Genomic DNA, 22,580 nt, shown 5'->3' on the forward strand with positions numbered 1-22,580 from the left:
GTACCAAGGAATCAAACCCAGGGCTTTGTGCATGTCAGGCAAGAACTCTTCCACTAAGCCATAGTCTGGGCCCCATATGATTTATTTCTGTAATTATAGTCTCTGACTCTCTCTTTAAGTTGGGCTTGTTTGATGTGCGTGCGTGTGCGTGTGTGTGTGTGTGTGTGTGTGTGTGTGTGTGTGTCCTGTTCATACCATGTGACAGTAAAGTACTTGGTATCACAGTGTTATTAGAAAATAAAGCTATTGTTTTGGTGTGGGATATAGTTTAAAATTTATTTTCAGCTGGGCTCTGGTGGCTCATGCTTATAGTCATAGCTTCTCAGGAGGCTGAGATCTGAGGATAATGTTTTCGAGCCAGCTTGGGCAGAAAAGTTCCTGTGAGACTTTTATATTCAATTAACTACACAAAAACAGAAGTGGCACTATGGCTCAAAGTGGTAGAGTGCTAGCCTTGAGCAAAAGAAGAGCTCGGGGACAGAGCCTGGGTCCTGAGTTCAAGCTGCATGTCCACCACCACCAACAAAAAATTTATTTTCAATTCGTACATGTTTTCCTCCCAGAGTTCCTTAAAAAATGTTAGCATGCCTGTTGAAATTCACTTTGTGTTTGGACTGCAAATGCTAGTGTTTTCTCTGAGCATGGGAGGAGATCAAACACGGAAGAGAGACAATGGAGTGTTGATCTTGGACTGTATTTGGAAGTCACCCCTCTGGGCAGCTGGATGTCCAGGCCGAGCTTACAGAACAGCCCACGGGGAGGAGAGAGAGGTTCCCACGAAACCATTCTGTCACTTCCCCCACTGGGGATTGCATGGTTCCTTTCTTCTTCCCCGGGGATCCAAACCGGGACTGTGAAAGTGAAAAACGTTTTGTATTTGTTAATTCTGAGGTGCTTTATTTCACTCCAAGAATGGGAAAAAGCCTTTAGAACCTTTCCTATTTAGCAAGTACAGAACAGATGAGTACCTTTAATCCAAAATGCCAGGGACCAGATATATTTCCAGGCTGGGAGTTTTGTTGATTTTGGAAACTTTGGATAGACATAGGAAGATAATCTTGGGATGGGACCCAAGTCTAAATATGAAATTTATTTGTGTTTCATAAGTCTATATATCTAACCTGATGGTAATTTTATGCAATATTTTGTGCAGAGGAAAATTTTAGAGATAGTCAAGAAATTGGGAGTTTTCAAGCCTTTGATTAAGACTTGGACATCAAGAAAAAAATAGTCACAGAGATGATAAAATATGGAATTCTGGACCAAAACAATTGTTAATTCTACTTTCAACACCTATTCCAGGTAGCTGGAACCTTCAGGTTGAAGAGCATAATTGTGACCATATAGCTTTTGGTAGTGAATTTTTTGTAACTCCTGATGTTATTAAAAGGAAAGAAGATAACTGCTACAGAGCTACTCTTCTATAAAAATGGTAAAACATTGGGCTGGGAGTTTGGCCTAGTGGTAGAGTGCTTGCCTAGCATGCACAACGACCCAGGTTTGATTCCTCAGTACCACAAACATAGAAAAAAGCTGGAAGTGGTGCTGAGGCTCAAGTGGTAGAGCTCTAGCCTTGAGAAAGTCCAAGGACAGTGCTCAGGCCCTGAGCTCAAGCCCAGGACTGGCAAAAAAAAATGGTAAAATGCACGGAATTATTACTGAAGCAAAAGTAGATACAGAGACTGTGAGAGTGGCTTGCTTGTTTGGTCCATGACTTCAGATGCTTTTCATTAGCTCCCTTGGTAAGGTAGAAGAGAGTGTGTGGATGTGTGAAATTCAGACTTGACTTGTACTTGCTCAATACAACCCACCATGTCTTATCACATGATTTTTACATTGCCATGATATGTCTGGGGAAGGCCTGCTTGGCTGATGCAGATGCACTGGGAGAACCAGCCTGCTTTTGTTTGCAACTCCAATTCCTACTTAAGTTACCCAAAGGAATAAAGGGAGGCTATCTTGATGATCTTCTTAAAGTCTTACCACGTCTGCTGCTGGCAGGGACACATGGAGTAGCCTATCATTTTGTTGTGTCTTACAAACTTTTTGGCCTTTAAGTCTGTTTATGGAGGGGGAGGATGTGGCTGGGGGAAAAAATCTTGTACATAAAACAGCTGTTCAGCGAACCTCCACTCACTAAGATCAAGAGAACGTGAAGAAATATGTCGCTCTGAGAACCCCTTTGCCAACTTGGAACCTCCTGCAGAAAGTAAATACAGCCACGCTACAAGTTTCTGGTAACTTAGTTACTGAAAAATAAATTGAGCTACTCAGACCCTTGAACCTTGATTATAAAAAAAAAGAAAGAAAGAAAGAAAGAAAAGGGAAAAAATACCCTTCTGAATTCTATTGCAGTGATGTAGATGAGTCAAAGAAACTATGCAGGAAGTTTCTTTGCCCTTTTATTATCTGAGGCACCCCCAAAGAGTCTCAGAAATACACTAGACAGAAACGCAGGTTTCCCACTGATGGAGTGCAAGCAGATCCGTATTACGTCTGGTTCTCTAACCATCTGCAATTAGAGAAGATCGCCAAGGCTGGGCTTCCTCTGGCTTGGCTCACATCTCTGTGGCTTGCCTTGGTTAAGGATGCTGGTACTTGATGCCTCCAGGAAACTGGGGTTTTCCCCAAGGGTGGCACCTCTGCCCATCCAGCGCTCTCCCTCCCCCAAGTCCTCCTGGGAGGACCTGAGAGGATTTATTGCCTATGGTATCAGAGTGTTGTCTCTGAAAATCCCCATCAGTCTTCATGGTCACACAGAGAATGCTGGTCGTGTGTTACAGATGTTTTACAGTTTATTTCCAAACAGCTGTTTTTCCCCTTCTGTAGTCTCCTCTCCCCCCTCCCCTCCCTCTCCCTCTCCCCCTCTCCGTCTCTCTCTCTCCCTCTCCCTCTCTTTCTCTCTCTCCTTCCCCCTCCCTCCCTCCCTCCCTCCCTAAAATCCCTCTGGAAACTCTTCAGCTCATGTCCTTGGCAAAGCTCTTGACCAGCACCTGTTTCTACCTACCACCGTGGATGAAACAGGTTGCTGTTGGAGAGTTACAAGTTGCTCATGTGTGTCATGAGGCATCACCTAGAACTCCTTGCAGGTGACTTATGGGGTCAGAGATCAAGTGGGGGGGGTGTTTTCTTTAAGGTACAGTGCTTTGGCAGCTTGTGCACCCTCCACTTTTCCAGCAACCTCTGGGAATTAGAGATAGGATGTGAAAGAATTAAGATCCATGGATAATCCTAAACTCTTGTTAATAGTTTTCCTATCCTCTTCTTGTGATAGTTTGCCCCAGAGCTGCCATAGCAAGCTAGTTCTGTGCACGGACTTGTCTTCTTAGTCTGATTTCTGCTGATCTTATAAAGATATTTGGGCGTAGTTTGGAATATAGCCTAGTTTGGAATATAGTAGAGTGCTTGCCTAGCATGCATAAAGCCCAGTGCCACACAATCAGAAAAAGCCAGAAGTGGCACTGTGGCTCAAGTGGTAGAATCCTAGTCCTTTAAAAATTTTTTTTATTGTCAGGGTAGTGTATAGAGGGTTACAGTTACATTTGCCAGGTAGTAGGTGCATTACTTCTCACACACTGATACCCCTTCTCACGTTTTTGGCCCCATTTCTCTCCCCTCACCCCCTTCCAATCATCTTGTTTTCCCCCTTTCCCTTTCCTATTTCAAATAAATTAATAGGCGTATATACAAATAGATGTGTATACAATATATCAGAATTAGTCTTGAGCACAGAGAGGCTCAAGGATAGAGCTTAGTCCCTGAGTTCAAGCCCCGGGACTGGCAAAAGAAAAGATATTGAAGAGAATACTAAGTTTAATTGACAAGGGTGACATCATGGAGGAAAATGGATGAATGAATTGGTAAACCATTTGTTGAATAAGTGCTGGACTAGGGACCTGGCTCAGATGGTACAGCAACCACATGCTTAGCAAGCAGGATTTGTACCTTGAGTACAAATCCAGTACTAATCCCAGAACCCAAACAAAGCAGTTAAAAAAGAGTGTAAAGTAACTATTAGCAAAAGGAAAATGTGTGTGTGTGTGTATTCCTAGTCAGTGGTGCATATGCAAATACATCATCTGTGCTGAAAATTGTGCATGGATTTCTCTAGAAGCCCTGAAGTGAGTCAGTGTCTGAGATGGAGTCACACCTCTAAAACAGCAATCAAGTATTTAGGGTTGAGGTGCTCAAAGCTGTGAGGGTGAAAACAATCCATAAAAAGGGTTGGCCAGCTCTCAAAAATCTTAGACAGTTGCAACACAGTCCTTGGCTCTGATGCTGGATTTTTCCCATTCATGTACTTTTTTTTGACAGATGAATTGTTGCAGGCTGTGAAGAAAAAAAATTAAATTCTGAAATGTGCAAGACTCCTCAGTGGAGCAAGGTCTGTTGGTGAACATCCCTGCCATTAGCAAACCTGGGTGCTGTGGGCCTTGTGCAGGATGCCACATGGCTATGGCCTGGCATGTTTTTGTGCTGGATTGGAATGAACTCGCAATTTAGTAAATACTAGACCCTGGAATTTGTATTTCTTAACTCCTATGGAATGTTTATTACTTTCATTATAGTAATAAGATTCTTAGCCAGAATCCCACAAAATGACTTGATCTTGACATTTCCTTTCTAAAGCTCTGTCTTTTTGCTCATGGGCTGGTATGCGTTCACGCTTGGCAACACCGATTCTCCTTGCAGATTGCTGACCATGGTAGTATTTTTGCTAGTTTGTCATTTTTAGACAGTGTCTTGTGCTCCCTGCCTGGGCTCATACTCCATGGTGCCCCTGCCTCAGCTTTTCGAGTGCCAGGATTATAGTTGTGAGCTACTATTACCTGGTTTTTAGAAATCAAGTTGTTAGCTGAGCGTGGATGGTTCATGCCCATAATCCTAGCTACTCAGGAAACTAATATCTGCGGCTCATGGCTCAAAGCCAGTCTGGGTAAGAAAGTCAGTGAGACTCTATCTCCATTTAACTGCCAAAACCCAGAAGTGGAATGGTGATTCAAGTATTAAAGTGAAAATCTTGAGCAAAAGAAGCTCAGAGCCAGCATCCAGGCCCTGAGTTCAAACCCAAAGACCAGCACAAAAGAAAAAAAAATGTTTCCATGTAATAGGCATTCAATCCAGACTGATAGTTTTAAATATAAATTCTTAATAAACATGACCTATTATAGATACCATAACATGATGATTAATGTTTAGTTATTAGTTAGAGCCCCTAGGTACAGATGGGCTTTGCATAACTCTAGAATTGGGTAACATAGAATCCTTGGAACTATTCAATCATGCATCAACTTTCTCAGCTTGAGCTGTATATTGTAAGAACCACTCAACTTCAAAGAATAAATGTGTGCTTTTGTATACTGCTACAAATGAAAAAAATGATCATACATACTAAATGTCTTCTGTTCCAATATTGAATATCTCATGGCTTCATGTCTTTTAAAGGCAAGCACTGAAGATGGTATTTTTGAAATACTGGGATTCTAGGGCCTGACAAAGGCCTGATGTTTACCACTTGAGCCATATCTCCAGGCTAAGAACTAAATTTTATTTATTTCTGAGGCTTGAACTTGGGGCCTTCTGCTCTTGCTTGGCTTTTTCCCCCCCTCTCAAACCCAATGCTGTACCATTTGAGCTATAACTCTACTCTCCTGGCTTTTTGCTGTTTAATTGGAGTTAAGAATCTTGTACATTTCTGTCCACACTGGCTTCAAATCAGATTCTCAGATTTCACCCTCCCGAGTAGCTAGAATGACAGGTATGTGCTACTGGCACCTGGATAAGACATAATGATTAAAAAAAAGTTTGGATAGTTATAAAGGGTGCACATAATATCCTACAAATTTTAAGTGTATTTACTTTAAGTGTGTACTTTACTGAAATGCCAAAATTAGAAATTTTTCTCCATCCTATTTGGGAAGACTTTCATCAAGCAAGATCCTACCTAAAAAAAGTAATGCAAGCAAGAGAATCTATGTGTGGTTCCTGTGGTAGAATGCCATCCCAACAAGTGTTGGGCACATTAGTTGAAACATACAGGGGGAAGGGGAGTGTACAACTTGATTTGGTTTTGACACAAGTAAACATTGTGAAGTAGTTAATAGAACCAAACTAAGCAACATGCCCCTCCCCTCATGGCTGCCCTAGCTTGTGTGTGATGAGAAGACTGAAAGTTCACCCCCTTAGCAAATATCAAGTGTGCAGTATGGCCTAACTCACCACAGTCACGGAGCTAGATCTTGTCTCCTCCTAGCTCTTGTTTATCCAGTGTAGTGGAGACTGCATTCCCAGCCCCATCTCTCCTGTAACTTAACATGAACAATACAATATTGCTAGGTGCTGGGGATTTAACATCTGTAGTCCTAGCTATTGAGGAATCTAAGATCTGAGGATTGAGCCTCCATGCCAGCCTGGGCAAGAATCTGAGACTCATTTCTTCAAGTAATCACCAAAAAGCCAGAAGTAGAGGCATGGCTTAAATGATAAGAATGCCAGCCGTGAGCAAAAAGCCTGGCAAAAGCATGAGGCCCTGATCTCAAGCCCTCGTACTGGTACACATACTCCCTAAAAGTCATTAAAAAAATCAAAAGATATAATGGGCAGTTGGAAATGAGTTCATATTTAAGATAATCTCACTTGTTGCCTGGGTTGACGTGGCTTCTCCTCCTCCTCCTCCTCGTAGTTCCCTCTGTAACTGGGTTAACAGTATGGGATAACCACCATGTCCAGCCTTTCCTGTTGAGGCAAGGTTTTGTGAACTACTTTTCCTAGGCTAGCCTATAGCTTCCATCTTCCCAATCACCCTCCCACGTAGATGTGATGACATGTATGCACTACTGTGCTCAGCTGCTAGTTGAGATGGGGTCTTAGAAATTTTGGGCCAGGTCTGGCCTCCAAATACAATTCTCCAAGTAGCAAGAATTATAGCCGTGAGCCACCAGCTCTTTTGACTGCTGTTTTTACCTCCTCCCCCACACTCACCCACCACCAGTCCTGGGGCTTGAACTCTGGGCCTACGTGCTGTTCCTGGGCTCCTTTTACTCAAGGTTAGTGTTCTACCACTTGAGCCACAGCCACATTTTTTGCTTTTTCTGTGATTGAGGTAAGAGTCTCATGGACTTTCTTGCCTGGGCTTGCTTCAAACTGTGATCCTCAGATCTCAGCACCTGAGTAGCAAAGATTATAGGTATGATCCATTGGCGCCCAACTCTTGCCTTTTATAGACAAGTCTTCCTATCTTTACAAGATGAAAATAGTTCTTGGGGTCTTGGTCTATCCCAAAAGTGCCTTTGGGACCTGGAGACCAGCTGCTTTGTATACTCTCCGCCTGCCCAGAACAGGGCTGTGGGGCTGGTGAAGTGGCTGGCACACTATGTCTGAGGTGCTAGACACACCACACCTTTCTGTCTCTTGTCAAGTGATTGATTGCTCGGGTCATTTCTTCTGTATATTGTTCTGAGTGACTCCCAGCCACACATAGTAGGTTCTGGCATTACCAATTGCCAGAGTCAGTTCTGAACCCAGAGTACTGACCACACACATGCACCCCTCTGCTGAGGGGTGTCTATGTGTATGCATGTGTTGCTCAAGTGTGTATTCAAGGATTTTCTTCATAGGCCCCTCTTTCCTTCCCCTTCTACTTTGTGAGAGGTTCTCTAGCATCTGGCTCCTCCTACTTCTTCCTGCCCCTGGAACCACTCACTAGAGGCCTCTTGCATTTCCATATGCACCCTGTATGCAAGCTCTTCTTCGGGAGTGTTGAAACAGCTTAAGTCTATGTGTCTTTCATAGTGCCCTTGACCCCCTTCTCATCCTTAAAAGTCTATGTCTTGCTTTGGTTCTCCCTGTAGAAAAACTCTCAAGGGTCTTCGAGCTTCTTTGCTTCCCTTTAGCTTCCTCCCATCCATTCAGCTACCCCATCATCTGGCTTTCCCTCCCTGTCAGAGTGGGAGGGCAGTTGTGGCCTGCATGAGAGGGAACGGAGCCTTCTCTGTTGTGCCATTTTTTTCTTATCCCAACACTAGTAGAATCACATCTCTTTTTACAATTTTCCTAACTTGATTTCAGCTACTAGGCACATTTCTTTTTATTAGTTTATATCAGTTAAGCAGGGAGAAGGATTTCCTTGTTGCATTTCTGTACACATTCACAATATATTCTAGTCAGTTTTGCCCCTCAACCACTCTCCCTTTCCCAAAATAATTTTAACAGGTTCCAATGTTCTCTTTTCATAGTTGCCATCTATTCCAACCACCTACTTCCATTAGTAACCCCTTCCCCAACAGAGCCTATTTCTCTTTCCCTGCTGTTGTGAAGACTCATCTATTCCCTGTCCATCTGTGATCACTCCCCAGCTCCCTAGCACAGCTCAGTGGTATCCTCCATAGAGGGATACCCCCTCCCCAACTCCCCACCAGATGTCTGTGCTACCCAGTCTTGGATTTGCTCAGCTCTTTCTGCCACCTCTTGCAGTCACTGCTCTGTACTCTGAAGTATTAACATTCTCTGGCTTCTGCCCTTGATGTGTTCTGCCTTGTCATCTTCGTGGCCGTGTTGCCTCCTTCTAAGGATTTCAGTGGTTGTGGAGCTTATCCAGAACGCATTCACGTACGCTTTCCACCCAGCTGTTATCTGAACATGACTACTTGAAAGTCCAGGAGCACCCACCATTCAGCAGGCAGGGAACTTCCTTCACCAAGGTCCCAGTTCTGAGACTTGGCCATGTTCTCTGCTCAGTGAGAGGTAACACTGGGTACAGCTTCCTTAGCCAGCTGAAAACTTCATCTTGGATTCTTCCTCTTGTTTCTCTCCTCCACATTCCAATGCCCAGATCTTATCAGTTTCTCCTCTTCAGATGTTTCCCTTCTATCTGCCTATCCTGCATGTGTGTGTGTGTGCTGGTACTAGGGCTTGAACTGGCACGAAAGCCACAGTTCCACTTCTGGCTTTTGAGTTGTTAATTGGATATGAGAGTTTCATGCCCCTCTCTATATATTACCCTGACAATAAAATACAGTTTAACTGCTGGTGGGATTGTAAACTAGTTTAGCCATTCTGGAAAGCAGTGTGGAAGTTTCTTAAAGAACTGAAAATTGACCTGCCCTATGATCCCTCCATACCACTTCTGGGCATCTACCCTGAACATCATAACCCAATATATGATAAGGACACCTGCTCAGCTATGTTTATCTCTGTACTATTCACAATAGCCAGGCAATGGAAACAATCCAGATGCCCTACTGCAGATGAATGGATGCAGAAAATGTGGTATGTGTGTGTGTATATACATATATATACACAATGGAATTCTACATAGCCAACAGACAAGATAAAATAATAGCATTTGCAGGGAAGTGGATGAATCTAGAGCAAATCATGTTGAGTGAGACATGTCAAGACCTAAGGAACAAAAGGCGCATGGTATCCTTAATATGTGGCTATTAGATCTAAACAGTATAAGAGCGAGGACTCAATTATTTGCATACCCAGTGCTATGGACACGGTATTGGAAATATAAACATAACTACATAGACATAAAAACCTATGACTATAGACATAGTGTTTTATTTCATAAATTAATGTTTCTATGACATACAAACCCTTAGCCTAATTTTGATTATGTTCTAAAAACTAAGTGCCAGTGATTGTATATAGAGATTCCCTTCTTGAACACTTGTTTGTTAAACATGTCATTTGAAATATGATGTAAAAATCAGTGTTAATAAATTCTTTAATTAAAAAAAAAGAATCTCATGGACTTTCCTCCCAGGACTGGCTAGGAAAACACTGATCCTCAGATCTCAACCTCTTGAGTAGCTAGGGTTACAGGTGTGAGTTTGATGGCACAGGGCCTATCTGTGTATTAATAAACATTAGTCTTGAACACAAAAGATCAAGGACAGTGCCCAGGCCCAGAGTTCAAGCCCTAGGACTAGACCAACAAGAAGAAATAAATCATACCTCAGGAGACTGCATCTTATTTTGGGAGTTCACTGGTTTTCAAGTGATTGCTGATGATCTGCATCATCTTTGTTTTCATCTTCCTGGGGTAGAGGGGGGATCCATTTGATGCACATTTTCCTAGCTTGTCCCCAGGCATTGTCTGTAACTGAATGAAATACCTGACGCTGAATACTATAGAAAGAAAAGTTGGTATGTGTGGTGTCTACTTCTGTAATCCTAGCCTTTGGAGGCTGATGCAGGAGGATCACATGTTTGAGACTAGCCTGGGCTAGTGAGATATTATCTCAAAAGTCATTTAGTACACAGTTTTAGGAAAGCAAAAGTCCAAAACGGGTGGCTCTATTAATCAAACCTTAGGGTAGGAGCCCCTTGGCTGGCTCCCACCATAGTTGAGTCTCATAATGGTGAGAGAACATGGGAGAATGACCACAAGAAAAGAACCCAGAATGGAAGGTGCCAGTCTCACAACTTGCTCTCTGAAAAATGAACCTACAGGTGCCATGAAAACTACTTTATCCCTTTCCAGGACAGTGTATGTAATAACCAATCACTGGGCCCTGCCCAGTTCTTAAAGGTCCCATCACCTCTCAGCACTAAAGGTCAAGCTTCCTATCTTTGAACCTTTGGGGGACAAATGATATCCAAAACCATAGCAGTCCACATGTCTGTCTTGACCCCCATCCCTTAAGCCAAGCCAGCACCTGCTGCTGTCATCTGGCAAGGCCTTTTCAGAGCACCTGGCTACATACACATCAGCACATTTCATTCTTGAGCATATGGGGGAAATACTAGCCATGTCCCTCCTCCCCGGGGAACTTCATTCAGACTTTGCCAGTCAGAGTGGATGGAATAGAACCTGGAGATAGAAACTGTCCAGACTGCCTTTGCAGAGAGACCAGTGAGGCCCTGGGCTAAGATAGGTGACAGTGCAGATGGAGAACTGGAGACAGTGTAAAAAAAAGTACCAAAAAGGGGCTGGGAGTTTGGCCTAGTGGTAGAGTGCTTGTCTAGCATGTACGAAGACCTGGGTTTGATTCCTCAGTACCACATACATAGCAAAAAGCCAGAAATGGTGCTGTGGCTCAAGTGGTAGAGATCTAACCTTGAGAAAGCCCAAGGACAGTGCCCAGGCCCTGAGTTCAAGGCCCAGGACTGGCAAAAAAAAAAAGTCCCAAAAAGTCCAGTTGCCGTGCCTTTGTACTGAGTAGAAAGAGGACCATGCAGTAAGAGATGAAATGTTAAGATGAGTCCTAGACATGTTGTCTTCAAGATCTTGACTGTATATAGGTGGAGATCTTGAGTGTGTGGATGGATGGTGGTACCTCAAAAATGAGAGCATGATGAGGAACAAGTTAAAGGGCAAGATGACATATGCTGAATTTGAAGGATGTGTGAAATAGACCAAGAGGTTGGAATCAGGTATGACATTTGCAAGAAAGACCAAGAATAGCAGTACAGGTTCTAGAATCTACAGCCTCCAATAATAACTAACACCACAGCTTGGGCAAGATTTGTCTGAAAAATTTATGTATGGTGCAAATGTGGTTACTGGATCAGATACGAACCCAGTGGTGAGGAGGATCCTGGGAATCAGGCAACATGGAATCAGTATGGTGTTCAGTGGTTTTGCATTGTTGTGTAAAGAGGTCTTGAAAGAAAAAGAATGCTGCCTGGCTTTCCAGAGGGAGCTTCTTTGTGGCCCGAGGGAGGGAATTTTTGGCAGATTTTGTGAGGACAAAGCCAGAATGCGGCCATGGTGACAGAGAAGGGTTGGTCCTGATGTTGCTGGGGGGAAAACAGTACTTTTTCTATCCTACTCTCCCCATTGTTGCACTGAAGCATGCTGAATGATGTTTTCCCCTTCCTTTATGCGTAGCAGTATTAGTTCTGGGCTTCGTCTTGGTGCTGAAATAGTTGAGTTTATTATTCCTAAATTCTTAACAAACAGACGTTCTGCTTAGAGAATAGTTATGTTTATGGTTTAAACATCACAACTCAAATGCTTTGTGAGGAAGTTTTGGCAGAAAAAGTAATACCATGTCATGTTTGGGTTTTTTCCCCTTATGACTTTACTAACACCAATTTCTATACTACTTAGTATTTAATCAATACATAGTGAGATGTTATTTCATAACAAGATTTACTCTGTGAGCAAACAAACATTTTTAGGGGGTAACGAACAAATTGCTGGATTTTGCTGGATTCCAAACAGTAAAATGTTTATGTTTTCAAATTAGTGGACTTATTCAGGAAATGGTCATCTTATTCAGTACCTGAATCTGGATAATTGGTTCTATTTTATAGGTATATCACAGCTTTAAGGCTCATAAAAATAACCCCAATTAGGTTTTAGAGCGTTTTCTTTTTGTTACGTGCTTTGGGCTTTTTTTTTTGTCACTATAAATGCAAAATTTTGGATTGAAGTCTTGTCCTTAAAGAATTCTTTATTAAAGTGCCATCTCTTCATAGTATGTTTCCCCGTAGGCCTGTCAATGCCATAATGTAGAATATTTGTGAAAGCACCAGGAAATCTTGTGACTACCACCAAATATGCTCTTTGTGGAGATGACACACTGGAGATTTCTGGTGGTGATTATTTTTAAACATATGCTCTATTTAATGTGTCCCTAAGTTCTCAGTCTCCAAAATAAATCGAGCACAGGTATCACCTCCATCTTTTATCCACCATACCAGCGGGCTGTTTGTTAACAAAACCCACACAGTAAAACATAGTCATTTTGACTTTCTTTTGGCATCGAAAGCTAAGGCACTAATATTCTAATACATTTAATCTCATTAAATATAGGAGATTCACTGAGTGAAAAGTCAAGGTTAGGAACTGGTCTTGGCAAACTTGCTTATAAATTATACCAATGTGAAATTAGATTGTAGGTGAGAAAAACAAGTGTGGGTGTTGAGAGGGACTCATAAGCCACCTGACTGCACATGGTAACATTTCACTATATGACTATTCTCAGTGGACGTTATTCACAAGTGTACCTTTGATTTATTTTTCTCCCTGGGTCTGTAAATCTCTTTCTTGGAGTACAAATTGTATGAGTAGTAAGTTCCAGGTGCCAGAAGATGGCTTGGTTCATATCTTACTTAACTTCAACTTTCCTAAATTCAGCAACAACAAAAAAGTAGGTTTCTGTGAGTCTTAGGGAAACTCAGCATGAAAATAAAAAAAGATTCTACATCTTAATTTTATGCACATTTTTGGTACCAGATGGTCTTTCTGATCATTTGTTTCCATCTTTCCATCAATACCACAGGACTGAACAATCAGAAATGCCCTCCTGCTTATCTTTGCCCTAGGAGGGAAAGACTTGTGTGTGTCAATGTATTTTGGATCTTGGATTTTGCTTGCATTCTTTCTTTTTTTCATATATTTTTATTGTAATTAAAAGAAGGGTTACATTATATTTGCCACATAGGAGGTACATTAATTCACATACATTGATACCCTTTCTCATGTCTTGGTCCCCATTTCCCTTCCCCCACCCTTGCATTCTTTAAGCTATTATAATAAGCTTCTGGAATTCTCTATAGCTGTGTATGAGCGAGAGTGAGTAATCATGTGTGCACACACATGAGTGTCAGTACTTGGGGGCCTTAGACAATGGCTCCAGCTTTTTGGTGGCTAATTGGAGATGAGTCTCACAGGCTTTTCTGGATTAGCTTCAAACCAAGATTCTCAGATCTCAGCCTTCTGAGTAGCTAGAATTACAGGTTTGAGTCACCAGGGGCTGGATTTCTAGCAGTCTGATCTTGAACTGTTAATTAGTTGGCTGGTTTGGTTGGATGAAGTAAAAAGTGTTGGATTGAATAAGAATAGAATCACCCAGATTTTACGTAAGTGTGCCTCACTGCGAATCTCATTAGTTCTTCTACATTTGAAGGCCATATGGAATAGGGTATGCCCTTAAGCCAGTTCAGCCAAATCCTTGCTATGAGCCATGGATTAAAGCCAAACAACAGAACCAGAAGGTAAGGATTCTGGGCCCCACAGAATCCCCGTGGATGAAACTGGCCACTTTATCTTAAAGAGGATGAACTGAGGCCCAAGGAAACTAAGTGCCTGTGTAGTCCATAGTCTTGGACTTGGAGCTAAATGGTCACCCTTCCAGGCCAGTACTTCCTGCTAAAGTGTATGTGGAGGTCTCAGCAAACATCCGACGTTGTCATAAATGAGCAAAAGCATACCAACTTGGGATTCATGTTCCTACTTTCCCCATGGTCTGTACCCTCAATGACCACAATATCCTGTGAACTCTACTCATCCCCGGCATTCCACACTAATGCACACATTGTGTGTGTGCCACTGCGTTCTGTGCTTAGGACCAGTGATGGTGGATGGGAAGCAGGGATAAGAACAGAGCATTCACCTGTTAGTGAGAAATATTTAAAATATCCCTGGACCTCTGGGCCATAAGGTAACCTAAGGAAGATGATCTATAAACAAATTCCATTAGATTCAGACTCTTAACAAGCTGAGGAATCAGAGAAATCCATGCCAGGGTTAGAGGTGACTTCACAGACTCCATGGCTAAATGCCCGAGCAACACAGGGGAACTAGGAACGTGGTCACCAGTGGGCCTTCTGGCAGGCTAAGGGAGATTGGATCATCTCATTACATCATTTTTTAATTATTACCTCTTGACCTCATTCACTTGCTTTCCCTCACTACATCATGGACTGGTTTTAATTGGTCAGTAGCTGAAGAGTAAGAAGCTTACGCCAACTTTCCAACATAGAATACTCAAAACTTGGGCTACTGCAGATTCCATGATTTGGGATGGCAAATAATGCCAAAGCAGGCAGAGAGGAAAGGGCAGCTTGTTCAACTGAATAACCTCATTGGAAAGCCTGAGTGCCAAGCTCATTTGTTAAGATTACTACAGTCAGTTCTTAATTATCCATTGAGGGGATTATTTATGTGGTGGATTGTCAATAATCACTGAGTCTTCAGCCAATCAAAGCAGGGGGCAGAGTCAGATGCTATTTCAGTAATTGTGTATAAAGTAGGATTTAGTAAGAACTGCTTTTAATTTGGATTCATTCAGGGGAAGCTTGTTGAAAAAATTCTTTTTGGATATTCCTATTTCTAAATGTCTTTCATATACCACAGAGTGTAAATTCCAGTAGCTTCTAAAGAAAACATTTTCTTCCCCTTTTTTTCTTTCTTTCTTTCTCTTTCTTTCCCCCCCCCTCTCTCTTTCTCTTTCTTTCTTCCTTTTTGCTCTATCTGTAATTCCAAGTCTTCCTTTTTTAAAATTATATTTTATTGTCAGGGTAGTGTATAGAGAGGTTACAGATACATTTGTCAGGTAGTGGGTACATCTCAAACATTGATACCCCTTCTAATGTTTTTGTTCCTTTCCCTTTCCCCACCCCCTCCTAATCATAGCATTTTCATTTTTCCCCATATATTGTTTATTGTAAATAATAGAAGGGTTAAATTATATTCACCAGATAGAAGGTGCTTTACTTCACAAATATTGATACCCTTTCTCATGTCTTGGTCCCCATTTCCCTCCCCCCACACCCACCCCTCATCTTGTTTTCCCCCTCCCCTATCCTATTTCAAATAACCAAATAAACATATATACAATATATCAGATAACAAGGTGAAATACTATAACAATATGAGATAACCAAGGGACAGCAAAAGAGATAAGAGATAACATAGTACATTAAGGACAACAATCATTATATGGCTTTTGTTTCTATATACTGGAGGTCCTTTCATTTAGCGTTGCACTATATGGCCTTATGTATCTAGGTTTTGTTCTATTGTAAATCTCTGCTAGGGGAACTGATTATGACAAATGAGGGAAACCATTGAGCCTATGTTCCTTTGAGTCTGGCTTACTTCACTTAATATATAGCATTTTCATTTTTATCTAAAGTATGAAATGCTGTACAAATTTTCATGTTATCCTTGAGCAGAGACCATGTTAATCATTTTTCTTTCTTTTAAAATTATTATGTTTCAAGGCCCCAAGTTCAAGACATGGCATGGAAGAAATAAATGTTACATGATGTATTAAATAAATAAATAAATAAATATTATACTTAAGTAGTTGTATAAAGGACCTGTCATTCAGGTCCTTTATATGAATATAATGTGTCTTGGTCAGTGCCTTTTCCATGTTACTCTTCTGCTTCATTCTAAATTTAGTATATGTGAGGCTGAATTGAGCACTGGAAAATTTTTGAGATTGAAGTTCTGATTCTTTTCCCTCAAAGAAGAGGTGCTTGATTTTAGCTGATTAGTATGGAGCTCACTTAACTTTCTTGGACTTCAAATTTCCCCTGTAAATCAGGAGGGTAAACCACAATAAAAGTCCAGGTCTCTTCCAGTGCCAACATCCTGTAAATGTAGGATTAGGACTTTAAAACGGGAACAGTACCTGGCAAGGAGCTAGCCAAGGAACCCTGCTCAGTCAGTTTAGCTCAATAAATAAATAGGCATGATTTACCATTGACACAAAGAACCAAGCCAGCCCTATTCTAATATTATAGTTGCACTGTTACCTTTTGAATGTCTACCGTGCTTAAAAGCATGTCATCTTAGAATCTTTACCATTCAAAGAGACTTGATTTTAGTCTCCATGCTGGCTAGCAGTTGAGCTTGGTCCTTTTAATATAGGTTGTCATCTCCATCTGCTTAGTGAACTGATCTCAGTAAATGCCAATGATTTAGGGTCTCCTATCACTAAAGAAGTCCATTCCAAATTCACAGAGCCTTGAATCGATGAGGTTTCTGGTGTTCACATTGTTCTCTAATGGCCTGTGTGCTGTGTGTTAGAGTTGGCACTGTTGGAGGGTTTGAAACCTTTAGAACATGGAGCCTAGCGAGAGGTCTTTAGGTCATTGTGAGGGTGGAGTGGCCTTTGGAAGATTATTTATTGTCTCCTTCCCCTTTGTCTTTTGTTTTCTGGCTGTGAGGTGAGTAGTTTGCTCCATCACACAGTGCCTGTGAAGCCAAAGTGACAGATCCACTGGTCTTAGATCGGAATTGATGAAATGTCAGCCAAAATAAATCTTTCCTCTTAAGTTAATTCTCAGTGTTTTTAGACGAGATGGTGACAGCTAACAGTGTAAGATGCGTTTCAGGTTACTCAGTTATCTGTCATCAGTATCAGCATATCTTCTACTGGAGATGAGTATATTATATAGTAAAAGGGTGGTGTGTGGGAGTGAGGTGCATTTATTATCTGAGAGACCCCACCCTGACACATAGACTCCTTTCTCATCTGCACACACCCACCTCCACACAATGCAGATTTGCTGTCATCCTTCATCTCTCCATGGGGAGAATCCATATCTTTCCTGCTTCATAATAATAAAGACAAAGGAGAAAATCAAATCATTCTTTGGAACCATAAGTGCAATTTTAAATATGGCTTAAGTATATCTTAGAGTCCAGTAATTCCAGTGGAAAACTACATAATCAATAATGTGCATAAAATTGTTATATTTGATCTCACACTACCCCACACTGGCCTCTGTTTGCATAGCCCACATTCCCACAAACTTTCTAACGTATCCTGAGCAGGCTCCCCCTCTCCTCCTTCCTGTCTTCTCCACACTGCTGAAAAGCCAGGTCTATACCACATGTGGGTAGCTGGATCTCCTTCAGTCCTTACAGTGTTTTGGGGGCTCAGTAGGTAACATTATCCGACTATGTAAAGAAGCTTCTCTTTCTCTTAGGCTTGGAATTGTATAATTGTGTTTTGGGGGGTGTTATTTTTGTTTGTTTTGTTTTCCTCAGTCATGGGACTTGAACTCTGGGCCTGGGCTCTGTTCCTGAACTCTTCAACCCAAAGCTACCCCCTGGGCCTGGGCGTTGTCCCTGGGCTCTTCAGCTCAAGGCTACCTCCATATCCCTTGAGCCACAGAGCCCCTCCAGTTTTCTACTGGTTAATTGGAGATTAGAGTCTCACAGTCTTTAGTGTCTGGGCAGGCTTTGAATCGTGATCCTCAGATCTCAGCCTCCTGAGTAGCTAGGATTACAGGCATGAGCCACCATGCCTGGCTATATAGTTCCTTTTGATATCCATGTTCAGAGGATTAGTTGAAGTGATAACTTGGTTTATACTTATTGGAATGATTTTATTTTACAAACTGATCAAATTGGTCCAAGAAAACTTCACTAATCTAGCCAGATGCTGGTGGCTCACAGCTGATAATCCTAACTACTCAGGAAGCTGGGAATTGAGGACTGTGGTTCAGAGCCAGTGAGGCTCTTATCTCGAATTAACCATTCCAAAACTGGAAGTGGTGCTGTGGCTCAAAGTATTATGAGTGCTAGCCCTGAGCACAAAAGCTCAGGTGCAGTGCCCAAATGGAGCTCAAACCCCATGAACAACTGGGAAAGAAAACCATTAACTTAAACAGACTACAGTTGGCCCACATATGTTATTCTATCATTAATCTCTCTCCTTTGCTCCCTCCTCTCTGTGTCTGTTTGTCTCTATACTGGGCCTTGAACTCAATGCTTCATACTTCATTGGCTTTTTTGCTTAAGCCTGGTACTCTATCACTTGGGTCCTACCTCCATTTCCCCATTTTTTTGTTGGTTAATTGGAGATGAGTCTCACAGCCTTTTGTCCTGACTTCAAACCTCAGTCCTCTGATCTCAACCTGATTACAGGCCTGAGCCACCAATGCCTATCTTATACCAATGGCTTTACCAATGGTAAAGGCCAGCGTTAGGTATTCTGGCTGTAAAACCAATCAGATGTGACTAAAGTCCTTGACCTTAGCTGCAATGAGTTGCTTTGGTGATTCCTAACTGTAGTTATTCCAGTTCCATGACAGAGGGTAAAGACTTGCCTCAGGTTGGAGAGAGCTATCCCTGTAAGCTTTCCAGAAGTGAGACAGTCCTCATCTGGCCACTTAATTTGGAAGAAAAAAAAATGTATCACCGTTCTGGAATGTAGTAATCACGGCAAAGATGATGAAGCAAAATATTTCTCAATTGATGACCTCTTCTGTGTACATAAATAGCATTCCTTCATTACGGTGGCTTAGCACCAGCTTTTTAATAAGAGCATTTATGAACTCAAACTGGGGCCTCTTAAAAACTGGCTTGCAAAATTTCCAAAGTGTTCTGTTTATTGTTTTCTGGAAGCTCAGTCCTCTTATTTTTGGCATTGCCAGTTACTGTTGGACTTCAACCCAGCTCTTCATGGCTGAGCAGTGACGCACTGAGAAACTCGATAGAGAAGCACCTGCAGGGATGACGCTCCTCTCTTGGGTGGGCTCTGTCATGCTGGGTCTGAATCAGGCCTTCTGTGCCAACCCAGGTGAACAGGAAATCATTTCTGTCTGGTCAGCATGAAGTTGTTAAGATGCATAGTGGAGCCCAGGACAATTGCATGGTGCCTCCCAGGGGGTTCATGACAGAGCTCAGGACCAACAAGTCTCTCCAGATGATAGAGCAGTGTTGGAGGAACAACATTTTCCCTCTGGGTTCCTATTGGGGAAGCTCCAGTAGCTTCAAAATGCTGCGTGGAGTCTGAAGCCTGCTGCAAGGCTGCGAGTCTCCAGAGAACTGAGACTTGGGGAGTCATAATTTAGACATGCTGAGCCACAGTAGACACAACAGCTATTCTTGCTGATGGAAGCAACAGTCTGCCTGATTGAAATCCAAGTAAAGTGGGGTGCAGATGGTTCTATACTAACGAAGTTCACTTTGGTCTTGTTCAGAAGAGACTTGTGTGGCCTGATCAAAAATCTGTCCTTTCTGTCAGAAATACTACTAGCCAGAAATTAAGAAAGTAAATTCCAAATCAGCTTCCCGAACACAGAGGGCCTGCCAATGGCCCATTTAGGAGTCGTTTTCTGGGATTCTCGTGGTCTGTAGCTGGGATGGAAATCTGTTGAGCACTTGTCCCCACTAATTACTCATCTTTTTTTTTTTTGCATCAATCTTTAAGGAAAAGTCTGTTTACTGGTATTTCTGATTCAAAAGTTGTGATCCTATTACTGAGTCTAGCAGGAAACAAAGGTCTTTACAAAGTTTTCAGTGGTTGAAGCCATCGGTATTGGTGGAGTTCCTTGTGTTCCCAGTGCAGCTGTGGCATCAAGAGCCAAGCAGGTACAGCCTTTTGTGTGGAGATACCTGAGTATCACTGTTGAATCAACCCTTGGCATGGCTGCTAGAAAGGAGATATTGATAAAGCAGTCAGAATGAATGACAAGGCACAGGGGTCATTGTGATGCTAGACTGGTGGCCTGGTTGGGTTGAAACATTGTTCTATCAACTTTGGCTGGACCCCATCCAGGAGGTGAAAGAACAGGACAGTCACTTGGTCCGTAAAATGACACTACCACTACATAGTCACCCTACCTCATCAATCCACCAACACTATCACACAAATACTATTACCACCACCACCACCTCCGTGACCACATCAACAGCATACCACCACTTGCTTCTGAGCAAGTGTCTGAGAGGAGAGGGAGGTGGCCCATGTTTTTGGTTGTCACCCATTGATAAAGGGTTGTTGTACTTGCTTCATCCCAGTCAGATATCTTTAGTCAATGTCTTTGCTTCGGACAATGTCACTGAGTGGGTTTGGGGCCATCTGGCATGCTGGATCTAAGTCCATATGCTGTAGAGGAGGATGGACCCAGCAGTCACTAAATTCCCATCGTGAGCCTGTGGCAGGCCAGATGCTGCTAGACACGGGGGTAGATCAGAAGGTGGGAAGAGATGTGGTTGATGTACTGTTTAACCTTTTGTTCCAAAGAGAGACAGACAGACAGATTTGACAAGTAAACAGGATTAAAATAAATTTCTTCAAGCTGATGCTACAGAACAAGTATGTAAAGTTGAGTAGGAGGAAAACAAAACTTAGGATGGGGTTGGCCAGCAAAGAATGGAAAAGGAAGGGAGGGAGAGAAAGAGGAGGGGAAGGGAAGGGAGAGGAAGGGAGGGGAGGAGAGGAGAGGAGAGGAATTGCTATGTGGGTTGCTAAGGAAGAGCAGTGTAGAAGAAGACAGCAGCATATATAAACACCCAACTCAGACAGACCATGGCTGGTGGAGGCGGTGGTAGAGGGGAGAGGAGGAAAGGGTTGGAAAGTGAGGTGGCAGCCAGACTATCAACAGTTTTGACTTTTAGTCCAGGTGGGTTATACCACAGGAAAATATTGATGACTTCCCTCTGCCCTCCAACTTGCCTTTCAGCTGGTCCTTTCTACCATAGAAGCAAAGCTCCAATCCAATGCCAGCTTCCCCTGCGTTCCACGTTATGCTCCCCAAGGCTTTGTGGATGCCATTACCTCTACCTACGGACAACTCCCCCTTCAAGCCTCAGTTGATATGGCAACCTCTTCTCTATACCTTTCTTACATAGTTTTCTCTGCCCAGAGGTGATCTTCTTTCTCTACCAGTAATTTGTAATTTACAAATAGCATTAGAGTTCATTCAGTTCAAGATGCATGATCTTTTGGAATATTATCATTTGCATTAAAGATAAATAGGTAGAGGCTTAAGTGTAGCAGTACATTCCTCTAGTCCCAGCTACTTGTGAGACATAGGCAGGAAGATGTTAAGTTTGAGTTCAACCCAAAATAAACAAACTATAAAGGACTGAAGACGTGGCTCAAAGTGATAGAGCACTTGCCAATGGAGTGTGAGGGTTGTGTTCAAGTCCCAGAATTGAAGTGTGTGTGTGTGTGTACACATAGATGTTTATATACTTACACATGCATAAACATACGCATATATACATAAATTTATGACCATAAAGTGCTTTGCAAGAATCTACAAGATAATAATAAAAGGCAATGAATTGGAGAGGGGATTGGAAGCAGAGCTCCATGAGGAAGCTTTTTATACTCCGGTGAGTATGCAGTATCTAACCATGTGTGTGTACAAATTTTTCAAAGCAAAAACTAAGTGGTAAATCTTCAAGGATAAGCAGACAGTTTCCTCAGTACTGAAGAAGGAAAGTGTTGAATGAACTCTGGGCCACACACAGTAGTCCAAGTTATAAAAAAGCAGACTGAGGTCCAACATAACAATGAAGAGGGCCTAAGAGTTAGGCCCTCTAACGTATCAGTCAGCATAAATGAATGCTGCATTTTACTGACTATAATCTCAGATTGGATAAAACATGTATTGAACATCTATGCATACTTTTAGAATCAAATGTTAACTGCCTTCTTTCTGTCCTAAAGTGAGGAGACCTCCGAGTACAGAGACCATACCATAACCCTCGTAATCTGAATTAAACACATTTTGTTTTGGTGCCAGTACTGAGGCTTGAACTCAGGGACTGGGCATCCTGGAAAAGCTATGCTTTTTCTACTCAAGGCTGGCACTCTACCATTTGAGCCATAACTCCACTTCTAGCTCTTTAGTAGTTAATTGGAGATAAGAGTTGCATTGGCTTTCTTGCCTGGTCTGGCTTTAAACTGTGATCTCGAATCTCAGGGTAGCTAGGATTACAGGAGTGAGCCACCAGCATCTAGTCTAAGCACATTTTCTGACATAATGAACCTAAAGTGAGAAACAAGAGGTCAGTGCAGGAAACACTAGAGAATGTGTTGCAGTGGATTCAGAGGCCTGAACTGGAGCATGGTAAGAGATGGAGG

The 22,580-nt window shown here is 42.2% G+C and overlaps 1 protein-coding gene and 1 non-coding gene across 2 annotated transcripts in view; one reads left to right on the top strand and one right to left on the bottom strand.

Moving 5' to 3' along the window:
* Positions 1-22,580, top strand: part of Bmp6 (bone morphogenetic protein 6) — a 162,455-nt gene that overhangs the window by 64,943 nt on the left and 74,932 nt on the right. The window lies entirely within an intron of this gene.
* LOC150048464 (U6 spliceosomal RNA) lies at positions 15,871-15,976 on the bottom strand. The gene has a single exon (XR_016539363.1). It is a non-coding gene; the product is annotated as a U6 spliceosomal RNA (small nuclear RNA).

This window comes from Megascapheus bottae, chromosome 22 (assembly GCF_031878675.1).
Source record: "Megascapheus bottae isolate mThoBot1 chromosome 22, mThoBot2.hap1, whole genome shotgun sequence".
NCBI lineage: Eukaryota > Metazoa > Chordata > Mammalia > Rodentia > Geomyidae > Megascapheus > Megascapheus bottae.